This window comes from Equus quagga, chromosome 1, assembly GCF_021613505.1.
Source record: "Equus quagga isolate Etosha38 chromosome 1, UCLA_HA_Equagga_1.0, whole genome shotgun sequence".
In the NCBI taxonomy this organism is placed as follows: Eukaryota; Metazoa; Chordata; class Mammalia; order Perissodactyla; family Equidae; genus Equus; species Equus quagga.
In genome coordinates, this window is record NC_060267.1 from 24,120,822 (window position 1) to 24,136,597 (window position 15,776).

Here is a 15,776-nt window from a genome sequence, read left to right on the forward strand (position 1 = left end):
TTCAATACACTGTCAAGAACTGACAGTGGACAAGGAGGCAGGATGCTGTGGTTGAAAGGGCATAGACTTGTAGACAAGACCTGAACTTGAATCTCGGGTTAGCCAATTACTGGCTATTTACACTTGAGTTGTCCTGTAAACATTTGAACCACTCTTTCATTATCTGTAAAACAAAAACAAGTAACCTGGATTACAGAATTGTTCTGAGCATTGAATGAGGTGAATATGTGCAGAAGGTCATAGGAATGTCAGCTATGACCGTTTTAGTTACGATAACACATTTTCACCCCTCCAAGAGCAATATTGAATATAATTAGGAAGGTACAATCTGATTGAAGAAGCGGCTTAAATGAGCATGATTTATTTCCTAATGATTTCAGAGAAGGGGCTATGTGAAGGCTTTTTAAAGTTAGTAACTCTGTTCCCTCACTTTTTTTAAGACCTTTTTTTTTTTAAAGATTTTTTTTTAAATTTTTTTTCCTTTTTCTCCCCAAAGCCCCCCAGTACATAGTTGTATATTCCTCGTTGTGGGTCCTTCTAGTTGTGGCATGTGGGATGCTGCCTCAGCGTGGCTTGATGAGCAGTGTCATGTCCGAGCCCAGGATTCGAACCAACGAAACACTGGGCCGCCTGCAGTGGAGCGCACGAACTTAACCACTCGGCCACGGGGCCAGCCCCAATAATCCTTCATTTTATACAGAGGATTTTTTTTATCTTTAATTCTCTTTTATACCAACTGGTATTCCAATCATGGATATTACCTCCTGAATTCTTCTTGACCTGGAACGAAAATGTGCATTAAGGAGAAAAAATATCCAACTAGTATATCATATTTATGATTTACTCTGCCAGGGGAAACATAGAATAATTTTTATTTTCTCAGTGGATCCAACTTCTCCTTGTTACTCATTATAAATTTTTTTGTGAGTAGAAAGCTGACATTTAGATATATTCTGCCTCGTACTGGCTGGACATTATTCAAGAGTTTTCAACAGACGGAAACCTAGATTTCCTCCTTTGTTTAATTGCATGCTTATCTTCTTACCCCAAAATGTGTTTCTGAGTCTTAAATTGTCCCGAGACCATGTCGGGTCGGGGGGAAGGTAATTAAGACCATACAGCTACACTGTAGTTACTGGTCCTGGGTACTTGCATCAGCATGCCTGTTTTTGTGGAACATCTTTCTGAGCTCAAAAGACTGAATTGGAAATCTCTATCCTTAAAGACAAAGCTTGCAGGTTCTGCACCATTTTTTTGCTTCCCATTGGCTCAGTCTGATTTCTCTTTGTTTCCACCTCTTTTGCTGTAGTGAAATACAAATTTAAATCTTCTGGAACTTAATCATTAATTCCTAAGTTTAAAATTTCTATTAAAAGTAATTCTAGAAAGACGCTTAATTTGGAATCTGCTATGCATATTCTACAGCTATTTTCACAGCTTCATTTCTCTTTTGATGCCATATGTTCTAAATGAGAACTGTGTTGAGTCCTACTCCACACTGACTGTAACTTTGGTGTATGAGCATGAAGGAAGAGAGAGTGAATGCATTAATCATGTTTTTTATTTTCTACATTCTATGTTGCTTTGACATGTCAGTGCCTTATAAACCTGGGGAGAGATTGCCCCTCCCAATGTTAGATAATTCCTAGAGACAGCAAACAACTTGCCTGGTGGAAGTCTTTGATGGGCCAGCCAAACAATCCCAAATCCATACCCTCATACCCTCGCCTGCCTCCTTTTATCAGGCTCCTGCAGTTCAGAACACTATCCCCCTGCTCTGAATCACCCAGGGCCAGGTGCCAGATGACTAGAGACCACCCCTACAACCCAGAGCCCAATGAAATTACTCAAACTAGCTGATCCTAAACCTGTTCAGTCTTCCTGTGCTGTTCCTTCCTGTAGAAACCATAATAAAAGATTTTGCCCGTGGCTTCTCCTCGCTCCTTCTGCCTCCTGACTGACCCTGGTGCTTCCCCATGTGGCCCTGTGTGCATGGTATGCTCCCTTCTCTTGGGAATTGTGAATAATAAACTACTTGTTCCATGGCAGTTGTGTCCTGATCTGTTGGTCTCCTATACATGAATAATAATAAAACCTATATTTTAAAACAGAGAGAGAGAAGGAAAAGAAGAAGGGGAAGATCAAGATGAAGAAGATGAAAAAGGATGAAGAGGAAAATAGAAGAGAGAGAAGAAAGATAGAGATAAGCTCTGCCTTTGCAGAGCTTTTAATCCAAATAGGAAGAATAGGACCTAGCACAGTGCATGAAAAATAATAAAAATAAACTGAATATTTACTAAGCAAAGGACAATATGGCAGAATTAAGAACTTTCATAAGATAGCAAAAGTAAAAACTGTATTTGTACACAATTCTATTGAATGGAAGCTGAGCTCACTGGAATGATAATAGTAGTTAACAATGAACTTGAGATATGAAGGTCCAATTTTCCCATCTTTAAATTTAAAAGATAGCATAATAGCACTTACTTTGTACAGCCATTGTGATGACTGAATAGGATAACCTGTGTAGGCAACTAGGACAGTGACAGGCTCATGGAAGGTGTTCAATCAATGTGACTTTGCCTTCCTTTTCTTTCAATATCTCTCATATTACTTTAAATATATAGTTGTAAAGGGATTTCTGTCTATGCCATTCAGTAGTGGGGTGACAAGAGGAGACTGAAGGATTTTCAAAGGAAATAGACTGTACATTCTCCATCAGCAGTGACCATTGGGATCAATTATAGAGCCCTATCAAAAGGTATCTTGAAGATTATAAATTACAAGGTCTGGGTTGGGGTAGACACTGTATTTTTTAAAAGCTGTACAATTGACTCTGATGTCAACCTTCTGTTGAGAATGCCTGGAATATTCTTCCCTAGGAGGTATGTTTGTTACGTGAAATTATGATGCTGCCATATTTCTAATTATTTATTCTTTTTTGGTACATTCAGTGAAATTTTATTTCACACCTACAATGTCCCAAGAACTAAGCTAATCACCAAAGATAGAAATAATAAGATGCAATTCATGATCTCAGATGTCTTTAGTGAGGACACAAATGTCAAAAAATAACTATTATTGTGAGAAAGAGGTGCTATTATATTAACACATTTTGTGTGTAATGGAAGCTCAGAAGGGGGAAGAGTGTCATGACCCTGCTATTGATTCAACTGCAACTATTTTTTTTGTTGCCAACATGAAAAGCATTTCAGTACAGGTTCTGAATCTTTTGTTTTCAAGCAGCTGATCTTTACTAGTAGTTACCAATTCCTAGCAGTTCCCAGCACATAATACCATTGCCAAAAGGCCTGGTCCAAATCTCTGAGCACAGCCTCTCAGACTGGAGAATGCCCGAGTTCTAATTATCAATTCTTCTACACACTTAGTTACATTGTCCCTGTGGGCAATTACTTAATACTGAATATCCATGACCTAGTTCCCCAGTCTATAAAACTTGGATCATAAGTTATCTGATTTTTATGATTTGATATTCAGCATTTTTATTTCAAAGGGGCCTTATAATCATTAGTTAGTTTTTCCTGACTAGCTATGCCTGCCTCACAGGGATGGCATGAAGGTTAATGAGATAATGTTGGCAAATGCTTCTGAAGATGAGAAGACCTTGACCGTTATACAGAAGCTTACTTTGGCATTACGAGGCTTCCCAAGCTTGATTGCTGCCAGAGGCAGCATTGGAGATGCAATGCTCTCTTACCTTACCTCTCTTAAATAGTTTACCAGCAGAACACAGCATCAATTCAGAGAAAACATTTTAAATACACTTAAGTTATGTAAGAAAAATCTTTCAGGTGGGCAAAGCAGAACCATACTCCCAAGTATCCAAATGTACCACCTCCAAGTTCTTCCCAACAATAAAATTGTTCCTTGGAGCCAGGATGTTGGATACTAATCAAGTCAACCGGAAATACAGAATTAAGAGTGCCTGTATTACAAAGTGGGAAAAGTACGTTTTTCTAACTATGTAGCTGGTAAAAATGGCTCTCTATATTTATTCGTTCACACACTAAGAAAATTGGTACAACTTTTTTCAAAAATGTTTAGTCTACACAGTATTTTTTTCCTTAAATATAATTGAACCTTTGACCAATATGATTTTTGTGGAATCCATCCTGCAGAAATAATTGGAAAGTGGATAGTATTATTTATGATTTTGAGAAAAGGAAATAGCATAAATATCCAACGATTGGAGAATAATTTTAAAAATTATCTAATATACATGAAATGAAATTTTATAGGCATTTCAAGTATGTTTTTTGATAAAGGGAAATGTTTTGGATAAAATAAGTGAAAAATAAAATGCAGAACAGAATATGCCATATGGTCTCATTTATACGCATCAAAGTTGGGTAACTCTGGGTAGTAGAATTATCTGTGAATTTCCATTTCTTTGTTTGATATTTTGACCTTGCTCAATTTCCCAATTTTATATAACAAGCAGTACTGCTTAACTAATCATAAAAATTATGATAGCTTAATGTCAGTTTTAGACAGGCATTCTTTCATTCAGCTCCTCTCCTATCTCTAATGGCATTATTACAAAGACATGCTATTATTTATAATGATTACCACTCACTAAGCATTGGGCTATGTAACTATGGGTACCATTTCATTTTACAAACATTTGAAAGTGACCCCTCCACCTCAGTATGCCCATGTGAACCTTGAAACTAATTACTTGTTTATAGCACATTCTTGGAAGTCTCCATCGGCCGACATCCCTCTTGTATTAGTTATTTGTGAAGGTGTTTTCTTCTTAATTTGATTTCTAGATTTTTAGGAGCAAAGACTATGTTCTAGTCATCTTGTATTCCACATTTCCTAGTACTGAATAATTGTTACTGTAAATAAATGCCCCCATACAGTGTCATCTTATACGACAGGACCTAAATACTCCTACTTTATGGCTATATCTACCTGAGAGGCCTGAAATTCACTTCTTCTTGGCTGGGGAGCCAAAACCAATTTATCTTCCCTTCTGCTGATTCACTCATTCAGCAAATACTCACTGATTGCCTACTCAGTATTGAAAAGCAATACTCAATAATCACCTACAATGTGCCAGGCATATTTCTAGGCCCTGTGTATAGGGCAATAAACAAGATGGACAAAATCTCTCCCTCATGGAGCTTACACGCTAGCAAAAAAAAAAAAAAATAGATAATATGTGAGACAAAATATATAATATAGTTGATAGTAATAAGAACAGGGGAAAACACCTAAAGCAGAGAAGGGGCATAGGAAAGGACAGGAGAGATGGCTGAATTTTAGATAGGATGGCCAGCAAGGACTCACTGAGAAAATGGGACATCTGAGTAAAACCTAAAAGGAATGTTGGAGCAAACTATGTGGGTATGTGGGGGGAAAAAACATTCCAGACAGAGAGCCAGCCAATGCAAAGGCCCTGAGGTAGGTCCATGACTGGTGTGTTTGAGAGAGCAAGGCCAGTCTGGCTGTAGCCACATGTGTAAAGCATCAAAGTCATAGAAGACAAAGTCAAAGATTGACTAAGGGCCAAGTTGTCTAGGGTCTGTCAGGCCATTGTAAGGAGTTTGGCTGCTAATTCTGAAAGAAAAGGAGAGTCATTGGTATATTGTGAGCAGAGGTATGACATGAATGATGTGTTTTATCAGCAAAACTTTAGCTTCTGTGCTGCAGAGTAAGGATAGAAGCACTGGAAGTCTTATCATCAAAGTGAGAGACAACAGTGCTTTAGACCAGAGTGAGAGTGGTGAAGGCACTAAGAATTGGATTTTGAAGAGAATTTGCTGATGAGTTGGATATTAGTTACAGGAGGAGGAGTCTGAATGCCTCCAAGGCTTGGACATGAGCAACTCAAATAATAGAGTTCCGTTAACTGAGAGGAGAAAGATTATGAATGGAGCAGGTTTGGGGGAAACACCCTGAGATCAATTTGGATTGCGTTAAATCTAAAATGAGACTTCCAAGGGGAAATGTTGAATTGACAGCTGGATATACAAGCCTGGAGTGGAGGGGTGCATCCTGAGATGGACACAGATACGTGAGAGTCAGTAACGTATCAGTAGCGCTCGAAGCCACGAGATCATCTAGCATTACCAATCAGAAGATGGTGAAATAATAAGTAAAATTGTGTAAGAAAGCCCTCTTCCCTCAAGATAGAAAGGAAGTAATATTCACACTTGTTCTCTTTGCAGCAGGAGGCTCACCCCACTAAAACCCCAGGAATGCTAGGGCTCCCCAGACCTCCAATGGGAACTCCTGCCACAAGTACCAGACTTTACCAATAGGAGCTCTTGTTATTCCCCACTTTTCTGGCCTCAGCACTGATGGCATGAAAGCAGCAAAGTTGAAAACAGGTTTGGCCTGTATCAATTAGACCAGAAGTTTTGCTGTTACCTAGGAGCTTGTCAGAAATACAGAATCTCAAGTCCCATTCTAGACTACTTCACGAGTACATCAGAGTTTGAGAAGTGCTGTTCTAAAAATAGCTCATAAAATCTCCAGGAGGCCCCAGAAATCATCCCAGACTCTGCATCCCAGAATTATGCACAAGGTCAACATTAGGACTGTTATGGGGACGCCCCAACAGCCCAAGGCCTATGGGAATGGGCATCACTTCTCTCTCTAGGGATGCCCAACTTGGAACACTTCCACTGGACTTCTGCTATTGCTGCCTCCAAAATCCAGCCTGAGACCATGGTGGTGAGTTTGATTTGCAGAACATAGATCACTGGAGCCTGGGAAGGTGAGTTGTAGCTTCTATTTGGGGATAGAAGGATTCAGAATGTGGAAAATGTGTTCAAAAGATGCTGGTGGCCATAAATATAACATATATCCCTAAGGGCTGAAGTTAGATGCTGGGAGAATATAGATAGACTAAGAAAGCCGAGTATTTTGAGTGAAATCAGAGATAAAGACATACTTAACTCAGATATATAGACAAATAGTATTGCTATACATCTAACTCAGATATATGGCAACAGTAGGCAAAAAAAAAAAAAAAAAAATAGTAGACAAGTCTGAGCAAGAACGAATGAGAAAACCTGATCCTAAGGATAGGTTCTGAATCAGCAATTAGAGTCAGGAACTGAAGAAAAGACAGTGTGCTGGTTTTGTTTTGTATCACCTTGGCTAAGCTGGAACTCTGTTTCCCAGAATCTTCTTCTTATGCAGTTACAGGTTGGAATTAGCCAAAAGAGAACTTGGCACAAGATTTAGAGGGCAGAAATGACACAGCCGCTGCACTCTCTGAGTCATGGTGGTTAGACGCAGTAAGAGTCAGATGCACAGGTGCTGGCGGGTCCCAGCTTGTTCTCCTTCTCTCCCCGACTCTGTATCCAGCCCCTCTTCCTGACAGCTGGCCTGATGACCCCTGGTGACTGCAGCTCATCACAGATGCAGAGATGATGGCCTTCTCTACCCTTCTCCACCAGCTTTCCTTTGTGCTCACATTGGCAGTGATGTACCTGTCTCTAGAAGGTCTGCTTAGTGAATATTCTCTCCTCCTCCAGCTCCCCTTTTCAGGCCCTTATGTCCCCAGCTTCTCCTACAATTGTACAGGCCAAATTCCTATATAAACCCTTTACTCCATAATACTCAAAATGCTTCTGTTTCCCCAATTGAATCCTGACTAATAGTTATTGCTACCAGAATTGGCTTCAGGGAACAAACTCTAAGGATGGGAATCTGGAAATGTTTCCCTGATAAAAATGGATTTAAAGGCATTAATGACCCTGTGCCCATTGGTAAAGAGGACACTGGTTGTCCACGGAATGCTATGGCAAAACAGTTATTTAAATCATTATCTATCATCACTTTTAATCAAATACTTACAGAAAATAAGGTTTTGGATGAACAAGTAATCTCTACCATATAATATTTGAGTGGAAATAAGGAATGCATTAGGTTGGTTTGTTGCTTCTTAGCACACTGCAGAACACAGACAAAGAAAATCATGAACATGAGATTTTGAATTCCCAGCTCCAGGTCTGGTGAAGGGACTAGAAAGCTTTTAGGACTGTGTCAACCTGATTAAGTTATAACGGTGTTTCCCAAAAGAGGAGGGTTGATGCAACAGAGGAAAGCCACTAACCAGCTCTCCTGAAGCACTAGGGCTGGTGACAAGTTGGAATTGGAAAGTGAATCTGGGCTCCAGGCCATCCAGCTACCAGATTGGGTCCACAAACTGAAGCTAGCAAAGACGGAAATCTCTCACCTCTGCACTACTGAAGCCTCAGATCCAAAAACCAAACTCAAAGTCTAATCCCGCAGGTGGTTGAATTACAATGCAAATTGAATTCACAGCTTCCCTGGGTCACTAATGTTCAATGTGCTTTGCTATCTGCTTTCAGTTTGAAAGCTGTGTCTTACAAGTATATATCAATAGAGAGATAGATGAGAAGGAATCAAGAAATCATGTCCCCAGGAACACGCATTTTTTTTTTTCATTTTTAAAACTTCCAAGAATAATTTATTCAATCCAATTAGAAAGGAATGGGAAAGATTGGGTTGGATTTCAAACTTGTCATTTGGTTTTATGTTAACAAATTAGCTGATTCATTGCATTTTCCACATTTAACAGAAACATGGAATTTTAGAGTGGGAAGATGTTCTAAAGCTCTCTATTTTTTAGAGATTCTTGTATTCTTGGTCTATTGCTTAATGTACTTTGACTTAGATCAGTAAATTTGTTTTGAAGATTTTGCATACAAAAGTATAAATTCACAGTAGGAGTGATCAGCACTGACTTTTGGACAGTAGTTATCTCTAGGTTAGGTATAAAGTGGAGAGAAACGCAGCTGGGGAAGGTACACAGGAGATTTCCACTGCAATTATAATGTTTTAGTTCTTAACTGAGTGCTAGAAACAGTTATTTGTTCTATTTCTTTCTACCACTATTTCGTATGACTGAAGCATTTTATCAAAATAAGATGGTAAAAATAGATTTAGCATGGGCCTTATAAATAGGTTTTTCTCTATTTTTGGTACAATGATTTTAATAAAAGACATTTTATGTTGGATAAAAGGCTTCTATACAGTCAGCCAATGAATTATAGAAAGCAACTGTCAGGAAATCTGGTTTCTGCAGAAATGACTTTTCAAGATTTACATAAAGTTTTATAGATAGAGAATTTTGAAAAAGATCTTATTTGAACAGATTCAGAATAAAGACTGATTTTGGCTGCAAGCAATGTATGAAATTGTCTTCCCTTTCCTAGCCCCTCCAGAGGAGAAACAGCAGTGACTTTGAATGATAAGAACTGGATTCTTGCCAGAACTCTCGGCCTCTGCTAGCTGCAAGGCCCCAGCTCGGGGAGCACTTTGAAAGGCTTTTGCTGACTCCAGAAGTGCCAAAGGAAAGAAAAGAGGACTGCCCACCCCCCCAAAAAAAATCAAAGTCACCATTGTTCCTTCTTACCATGAAGTTTCCTTAAGAAAGAGAGATCAAGAAGAAAAAAATGGCTCTCAGGAACAGTTAGAGCATCTATTTTTTATGATAAATCAAAACAGTTCTAGTTTTCAGAAATGATGATACTTGGGTCACTTTTTAGCTCTGCCTTAAGGACTTCTAAAGACAGCATCTCGCAAGCATGCCTCAAACAGCTTGTGCAGATACACATGGCTTTTGTTTATTCTTATTCGCCTTGGTTTTCACATTTTTATACATGGCCTCAAGGAATGACTTTGATGCTGAAGTTTTCTGGGAAAAAAATGAATAAGTAAATACAGAAGTCATATACACATAAAATATAAAAGTATAAATCAATGGGACCTTCAAGTATTTTTCAAAAACCTCTGTCCCTAATAGCTTTTCCAAGCAAGATTCTGTTTCAATAGCAGTTGCGTGTCTCTTGACTACTGAAGTATGCTAATTTCTGGCTTCATGAATTAGTCAAGTTTTTAGTTACATTGTGAATTGTTATAACTATAGAGCTAAAATACCTAAGAGGCGTAAAACCATTTTAATCGCAGCATTTTATCTTTTCCCATGAGAATATGAAATGAAGTCTGGATTAATTCTTTGGCACATCTTTCTCAAGGGGTGGCTAATTCATTACCTGCTGCTCTGGAAAATTCAATTGTCCAAGAGATCTTTTTGTTTTGGCTAGGGGGTTTTCTTTGACTTCCCAATTTATTCTATTTATTTGCGGAATTTTCACTTTTTTTCTTCTGCTTGAGTCAATTGTACGTCAAGGTGGGTGGACACTGGGCTTCAAAATATTCTTTCCAAGAAACACCAAAAAGTATGACATGAAAGCAGGATTTCATTTTGGCTGCCAAGCTTAAAGGAAGTTGTAAGCAATGATTGAATAAATATTCTTTATATAATTTATGGTCATCAAGAGCTACTCAAATGAATATACCATCTATTCTAAAAATTTAGAAAAAATTTCAACAGAAATGACTATAATAAATGGAGAATGAGCTCTGTCCCGACACAATCTTCCCTCCTGCCCACTGTGCTCAGCAACTTTTCCATGACACTCTGTGTAAGGCTTCCATCAAATAAAACGCTGATGAAGGTTTACCAAAACTTTCAGTGTTTGGGGATAAAACACATGTGTCATAAAACAGTGCGGCAAAATGAAAACAATACTAGGTTTTGAATTCTTTTTAAGCTTGATCTCATTGACAAGAATATTAATGATTATGATGTTTGAAGAGAGAGATGAGAAGGACAGAACCTTTTATGAAGTCAGACTGGCTAAGCCTGAGACACACCTGCTTCTTCTCCGGCCTTTTCCCCCTTATGGTGCACTTCTCTGATTTACAGTTTGGAAGGAATTCCTTAGCCACTAACACATATTCAGTAGAAAAACTAATATACTTTCATTTTAATCTCTTGGAAGGTTTTTTTTTTTCAGTAAAGAAATGACAAGAAATGGAGCAGTATGTGGAGAAGTAAGTAGGTTCAAGAAGTGTTTTGTTTTGTTTTAGTTTGAGGACGTTATAGCATGTTTGTATCTTCATGGAATTCTGCTCCCACAGAAGGCAAAGTTTGTAGATTCCAGGGAAAGAGGGAAAAATTGCTGAAGTGGTATCCTTGAGAACAGGGGAAGAGAAGGCACATAGTGCACACTCAGAAGGATTAGGCAGAAGGAGTGTGGACATTCTTCCACAGTAACGGGTGGACACTAAAGCATATGGATGCAGGTGCTAGTGGGTTGGTAGATATAGTGGTGGGAAATATATGATACAATTTTCAGTGACATAGAAAGCAAGGTCATCAACTGAGAGTGGAGATGGGGGAAGACGTTTTGGAGGCCTAAGGAAGGAGAGAAGGAATGAAATAATCATCTAAAAGAATGATGAAGTGAATAGACTAGGGACGTGAGATGGGATTGCCTGGCAGTGCTGAGAACCCACTTGAGGATGGCAGTCATGAATTTAAAGTGACACCAGGCAGCATGGTGGGGTTTTTTCTCCAGCCACATTCAGTTGCATGGATGTAGGGTTGAATTTGTGCACAGTTAGGATTTTCTAGGTAAGCATGATAAAGAGAAAGACAGGGAAGGCAGTGGAGGTGATGACTGTGATGATGATGGTGATGATGAAGAAAGACCATGGAATGGAAGTTGGGTAAAGACAGGAATAGGGACAAGAAGGAAATGTAAAACAATGAAAGAGTAATAGAATCAATGGATTATTTACCCCAGTGAGGTCAGAGAATTGTTTGAGCCTAACCCTAGGGAAAGTTCGAAAGAGAGGAAGAGAGAGTCAGAGAGTATGACGCTTAAAATTATTATTATGAAGGAGGTGCTGTTATCGGTAATTAAAAGGCCTATGGTATGTATGACCATAGGAGCTGGTAACTGCAGTGGGATGGGGGACAAAAAAAAATTAGAAGAGAGAAACTTAGAGGACAGGTTATTAGAAGGATTGTCTATGTGGATATTGAAATACTCGTGAATTTTGAATGGAAATGGAGAGCCAGCAAATAAAAGCTAAAAATCTCAAGTAATGAGGGAGAGTGGCCAGGGCTTTTTGGCCAAATTCAACAAGGAGGGGATGTAGGTGACAGTATGAGGATATGAGCAGAAAATCTGAGGAGCATTGGGAAAAAAGAGAAAAAATCATCTGAAGTGGTAATGAGCAGCAAGGAGGACATCAAACCCACCCCCATGCACAATGGCGTAGGCGAGTAAGAGAAACAGTCACCACATTTAGAATCTTCTTTGAATTTCTGGAAGAATTTCTATATTCACATTGTTAATATGGCCTTACATATGCATCTTTATGACTTTTTTCTCTTTTCCAGGTTTAATCTTTTCTTCCTCCTTCCACAGTTATGTATGCTTACAGTTGCATCACCTCCTAATACTTGTCAGGCTATGGAAGGTGGGAATGAGTAATCAGAGACCTGACTCGACCAAGCACTTCACATGGTCAAAATTTGTTTTTTGTGTTTGGTTCTTGTTTTCTTAAACTGCTTTGACTTTCCCTCGTCTTGGCACTAAGGAGTGGCTTGAGTGTGAGAAAGGGGCTTGAATCCCACACACAAATGTGATCTCTCAGTCCCCAACCACCCCAAGTAAAATGAAATAATATTGTCCAATATAGACACTTGACATTTTGATGTTAATAGGGTGTGAAGAAAAGCATCTGGAAATAGAAGGCTGCTATTTTAATTGATTTGTAACATACATTCTAAATAAAAAATGTGCTTGCCATGCAAATGCCGCTCCCCACCACAAGTTCCAGTTTTCCACCTCAAACCCCACTGTAAAAAAAAATTCTGTAGTCACTATTCACTGTCCACATGCTTTCGCTAGTAGGTGGCATGGGTGTAGACACAGCTCACATTTGGACTTGATCTATCTTGATTTTTATCCAAGTAAACTTAGTTACAAAAAGTGCTGGAATACTTTGTGTTTGTGCAGTTGTGTGACTTGAACCCTAAAATGATGTTATAATGAGGTTTCCGAACATTATGGGCTTTCAAAAATAGAGCAAATTGAGTCCTTTTGAAACCTTTTTTTTCCCCAAAACCATATGTAATAAGCTTACACTCAATGGAACTTAACATAAATAAGATTCTCTCTAAGAATCAATGGGTTCAAGAAAATCACCTAAAAAGAAGTCTCTCTGATGCTCACTCTAAAATTCATGATAATTCTTAGGAAGACCCAAGGTAGTCCAAAGCAAGGACTAGTCCATTTGACTTGGCTTTGGAAATAGGAATTTAGGAAAACTCCTGGCTGCCCTGCTCCTAACTACTTAAGAAGAGTTGGGAACAGGCGTGGGAGAAATGTGGAAATATGCAAGGAGATGAGCTACAGAAATAAAATAGAGGAGGGAAGATGGGTGGGAGGGAAAACTTACTCCACGGCATTCCCTTGCACAGTGCACAGCGGTGACAACTTTCCTGAGCTCCGGTGGGAAATTTGTTCTGGCATGTGTTTAGAAAATGGCGGCTCAGGATACAGACAGGTGTGCTTCCCTGGTGAATGAATACGATGGACTGCCCTGGAAATTTCACTTAGGAATTTAGAGAAGGAAGTCATTTGATTTCTTTGTAGATTGTTAGGTGGGTCATTAAGTCACTTATGATCAGACCTTCCATTTCACACACACACCACACACAAGCACACAGATTACAGAACAGATTTAATTTTTCACAGGTGCTTTAGCCAAAACCCCCCGAAGTGGTTAAAACACTGAGAATATACATAAACTCTGCTTTAGAATATATTGTGAAAGTAAAGAATTGATTTTTAATTCATTTTGTGGGTCTCAGAACTTGAGTATGCAATGCAGAGGGAATATAAGTAACATACCACCAATGAGTTAATGACTAAATGCTGAACTAATTTAACAAAATATAATATTGAAATATATATATATTGCATGTAAATTCCATATTTATGATCGCAATAAACTTATAATAAAATCCCAGGGTAAGCGTGCAGTATTATTATTGTTTCTTTTCCCTTTCCAACTGCCTACTTTTAGAAATATGTAATATTACCTTGAGCCATTTGGGTTTTATGTGGCAACTGCATTTACCTTAACTCTTCCCTGGAGGCAGATTGAATCATTTATTTCATTCTGAAGGAAATGGATTTCTGCATCAGAATGAAATAAAAATGATTAAATGTGAATTGAATCGCTTAATCCTTTTTCTTGGGTCAAAGGGCATAATTCCCAACCCTGCTAAGGGCTATATGTGCAATCATGAACCAGAGTTGAGATTTATAAATAGCGTTAAAATGATGAGTTGTGAGAAAAGGATGGCAAGACCTCAAGTGTATAACTAGTAGCAAAGGCGTCTTCCAGGTCTAAGCTCACCAAACCTGTATCAGTTAAGCGGACGTGTGTACACAATCTATCTAGCTTTTTAAAAGAATTCTCCACGACACTATGTAAGTCAACTTAATAAAAATGCGTTGTGACTTCACGTTTCTGTAGTGAGGACTGCTTTGGGAATGTGTAGTTTTAGAACCAACACAAGACCAACATCCTTTTCCCAGTGCATCTTTCATAGGCCAGTCCTTTGTGGCAGGTGCAAGTTCAGACTCAAAAGAGTCCCTCCCTATTAGTTTGCTGCATTCCAAGGTGGCCTGTGTGCAATGCTCCCAAGAGGAAAACAAAATGGTGAGAGAGAGAGAGAGAGAGAGAAACAGGCTTGAGAACTGGATAACCTGGGTAGGAATCCAGGCTCTTCTTTTTAGTCGCTGTGTGTCTTCCATCGAATCACTAACTCTCTGGGTCTGATTTTCCTAACCTGTAAAATGGAAATAACACCTGCCTTGAAGAATGTTATAAAGATTGTGAGACAACGTACAGAAAGGGATTAGCACAAGCCTGCTGCTCAGAGAACGATAGCTGTTACCGTCATTATGCCACGCACAGCACAATGACTGCCAGGAATCTGGAGGTGGCAGTGCCATTGGTGGGAATGCATCCATTCTCAATTTGGGATTCTCGAAATGGCAAGAGGAAGGTGACAGTCCCAGGATGTACCGTGGCCCAGCATATCTTCTGGTTTGTGCCCCCTCTTGCTCTCCAGTGTCCCTGTTTGTGTGATCAATCATATAGTCACCCTCACACTAGGAACTTTAGTGTTCTTCTTTCTCTGGGTGATTTTGAGCGGCCAGATTCTGGGGGGCTCCATGCCCCTTTCCAGATCCATGCCTCTGGTTCTCCTGAGGAGATAATGCCTCAGAGTCAAAGCTCAGGATGGAGTCGGTTATGGGTGGATTTTGTCCTCCTATCCCCTGATTCATATGTTTTAGTCCTAACCCCCAATACCTCAGAATGTGCCCTTATTTGGAGACAGTCTTTACAAAGGTTACCAAATTAAGATGAGGTCATTAGTGTGGGCTCTAATCCAGTATGACTGGTATCCTTATGAAAAAGGGAAATTTGGACACAGACAGGCAGAGAGGAAAGACAACGTGAAGACACAGGGAAATGACAGCCGGCTACAGGGAAATTTGGACACAGACAGGCAGAGAGGAAAGACAACGTGAAGACACAGGGAAATGACAGCCGGCTACAGCCAAGGAACGACGCCTGGAACAGCTCCTTCCCTCACAGCCCTCAGAAGCAAGCAGCACTGCCATCATCTTGCTTTCAGACTACTAGCCTCCAGAACTGTGAGACAACCAATTTTCTGTTGTGTAAGCCCCCACTTTCTGGTACTTGGTTACAGTAGCCCTAGAGAAATAAGCAGAGTCCAAAGGAGGAAGTCCAGCTCCTGCCCTTTCTTAGTTTCTGAGCTTTCCTTCCTAGAAAAACAGCATTCTCTCCCAGATTCTGAAAATGTCATG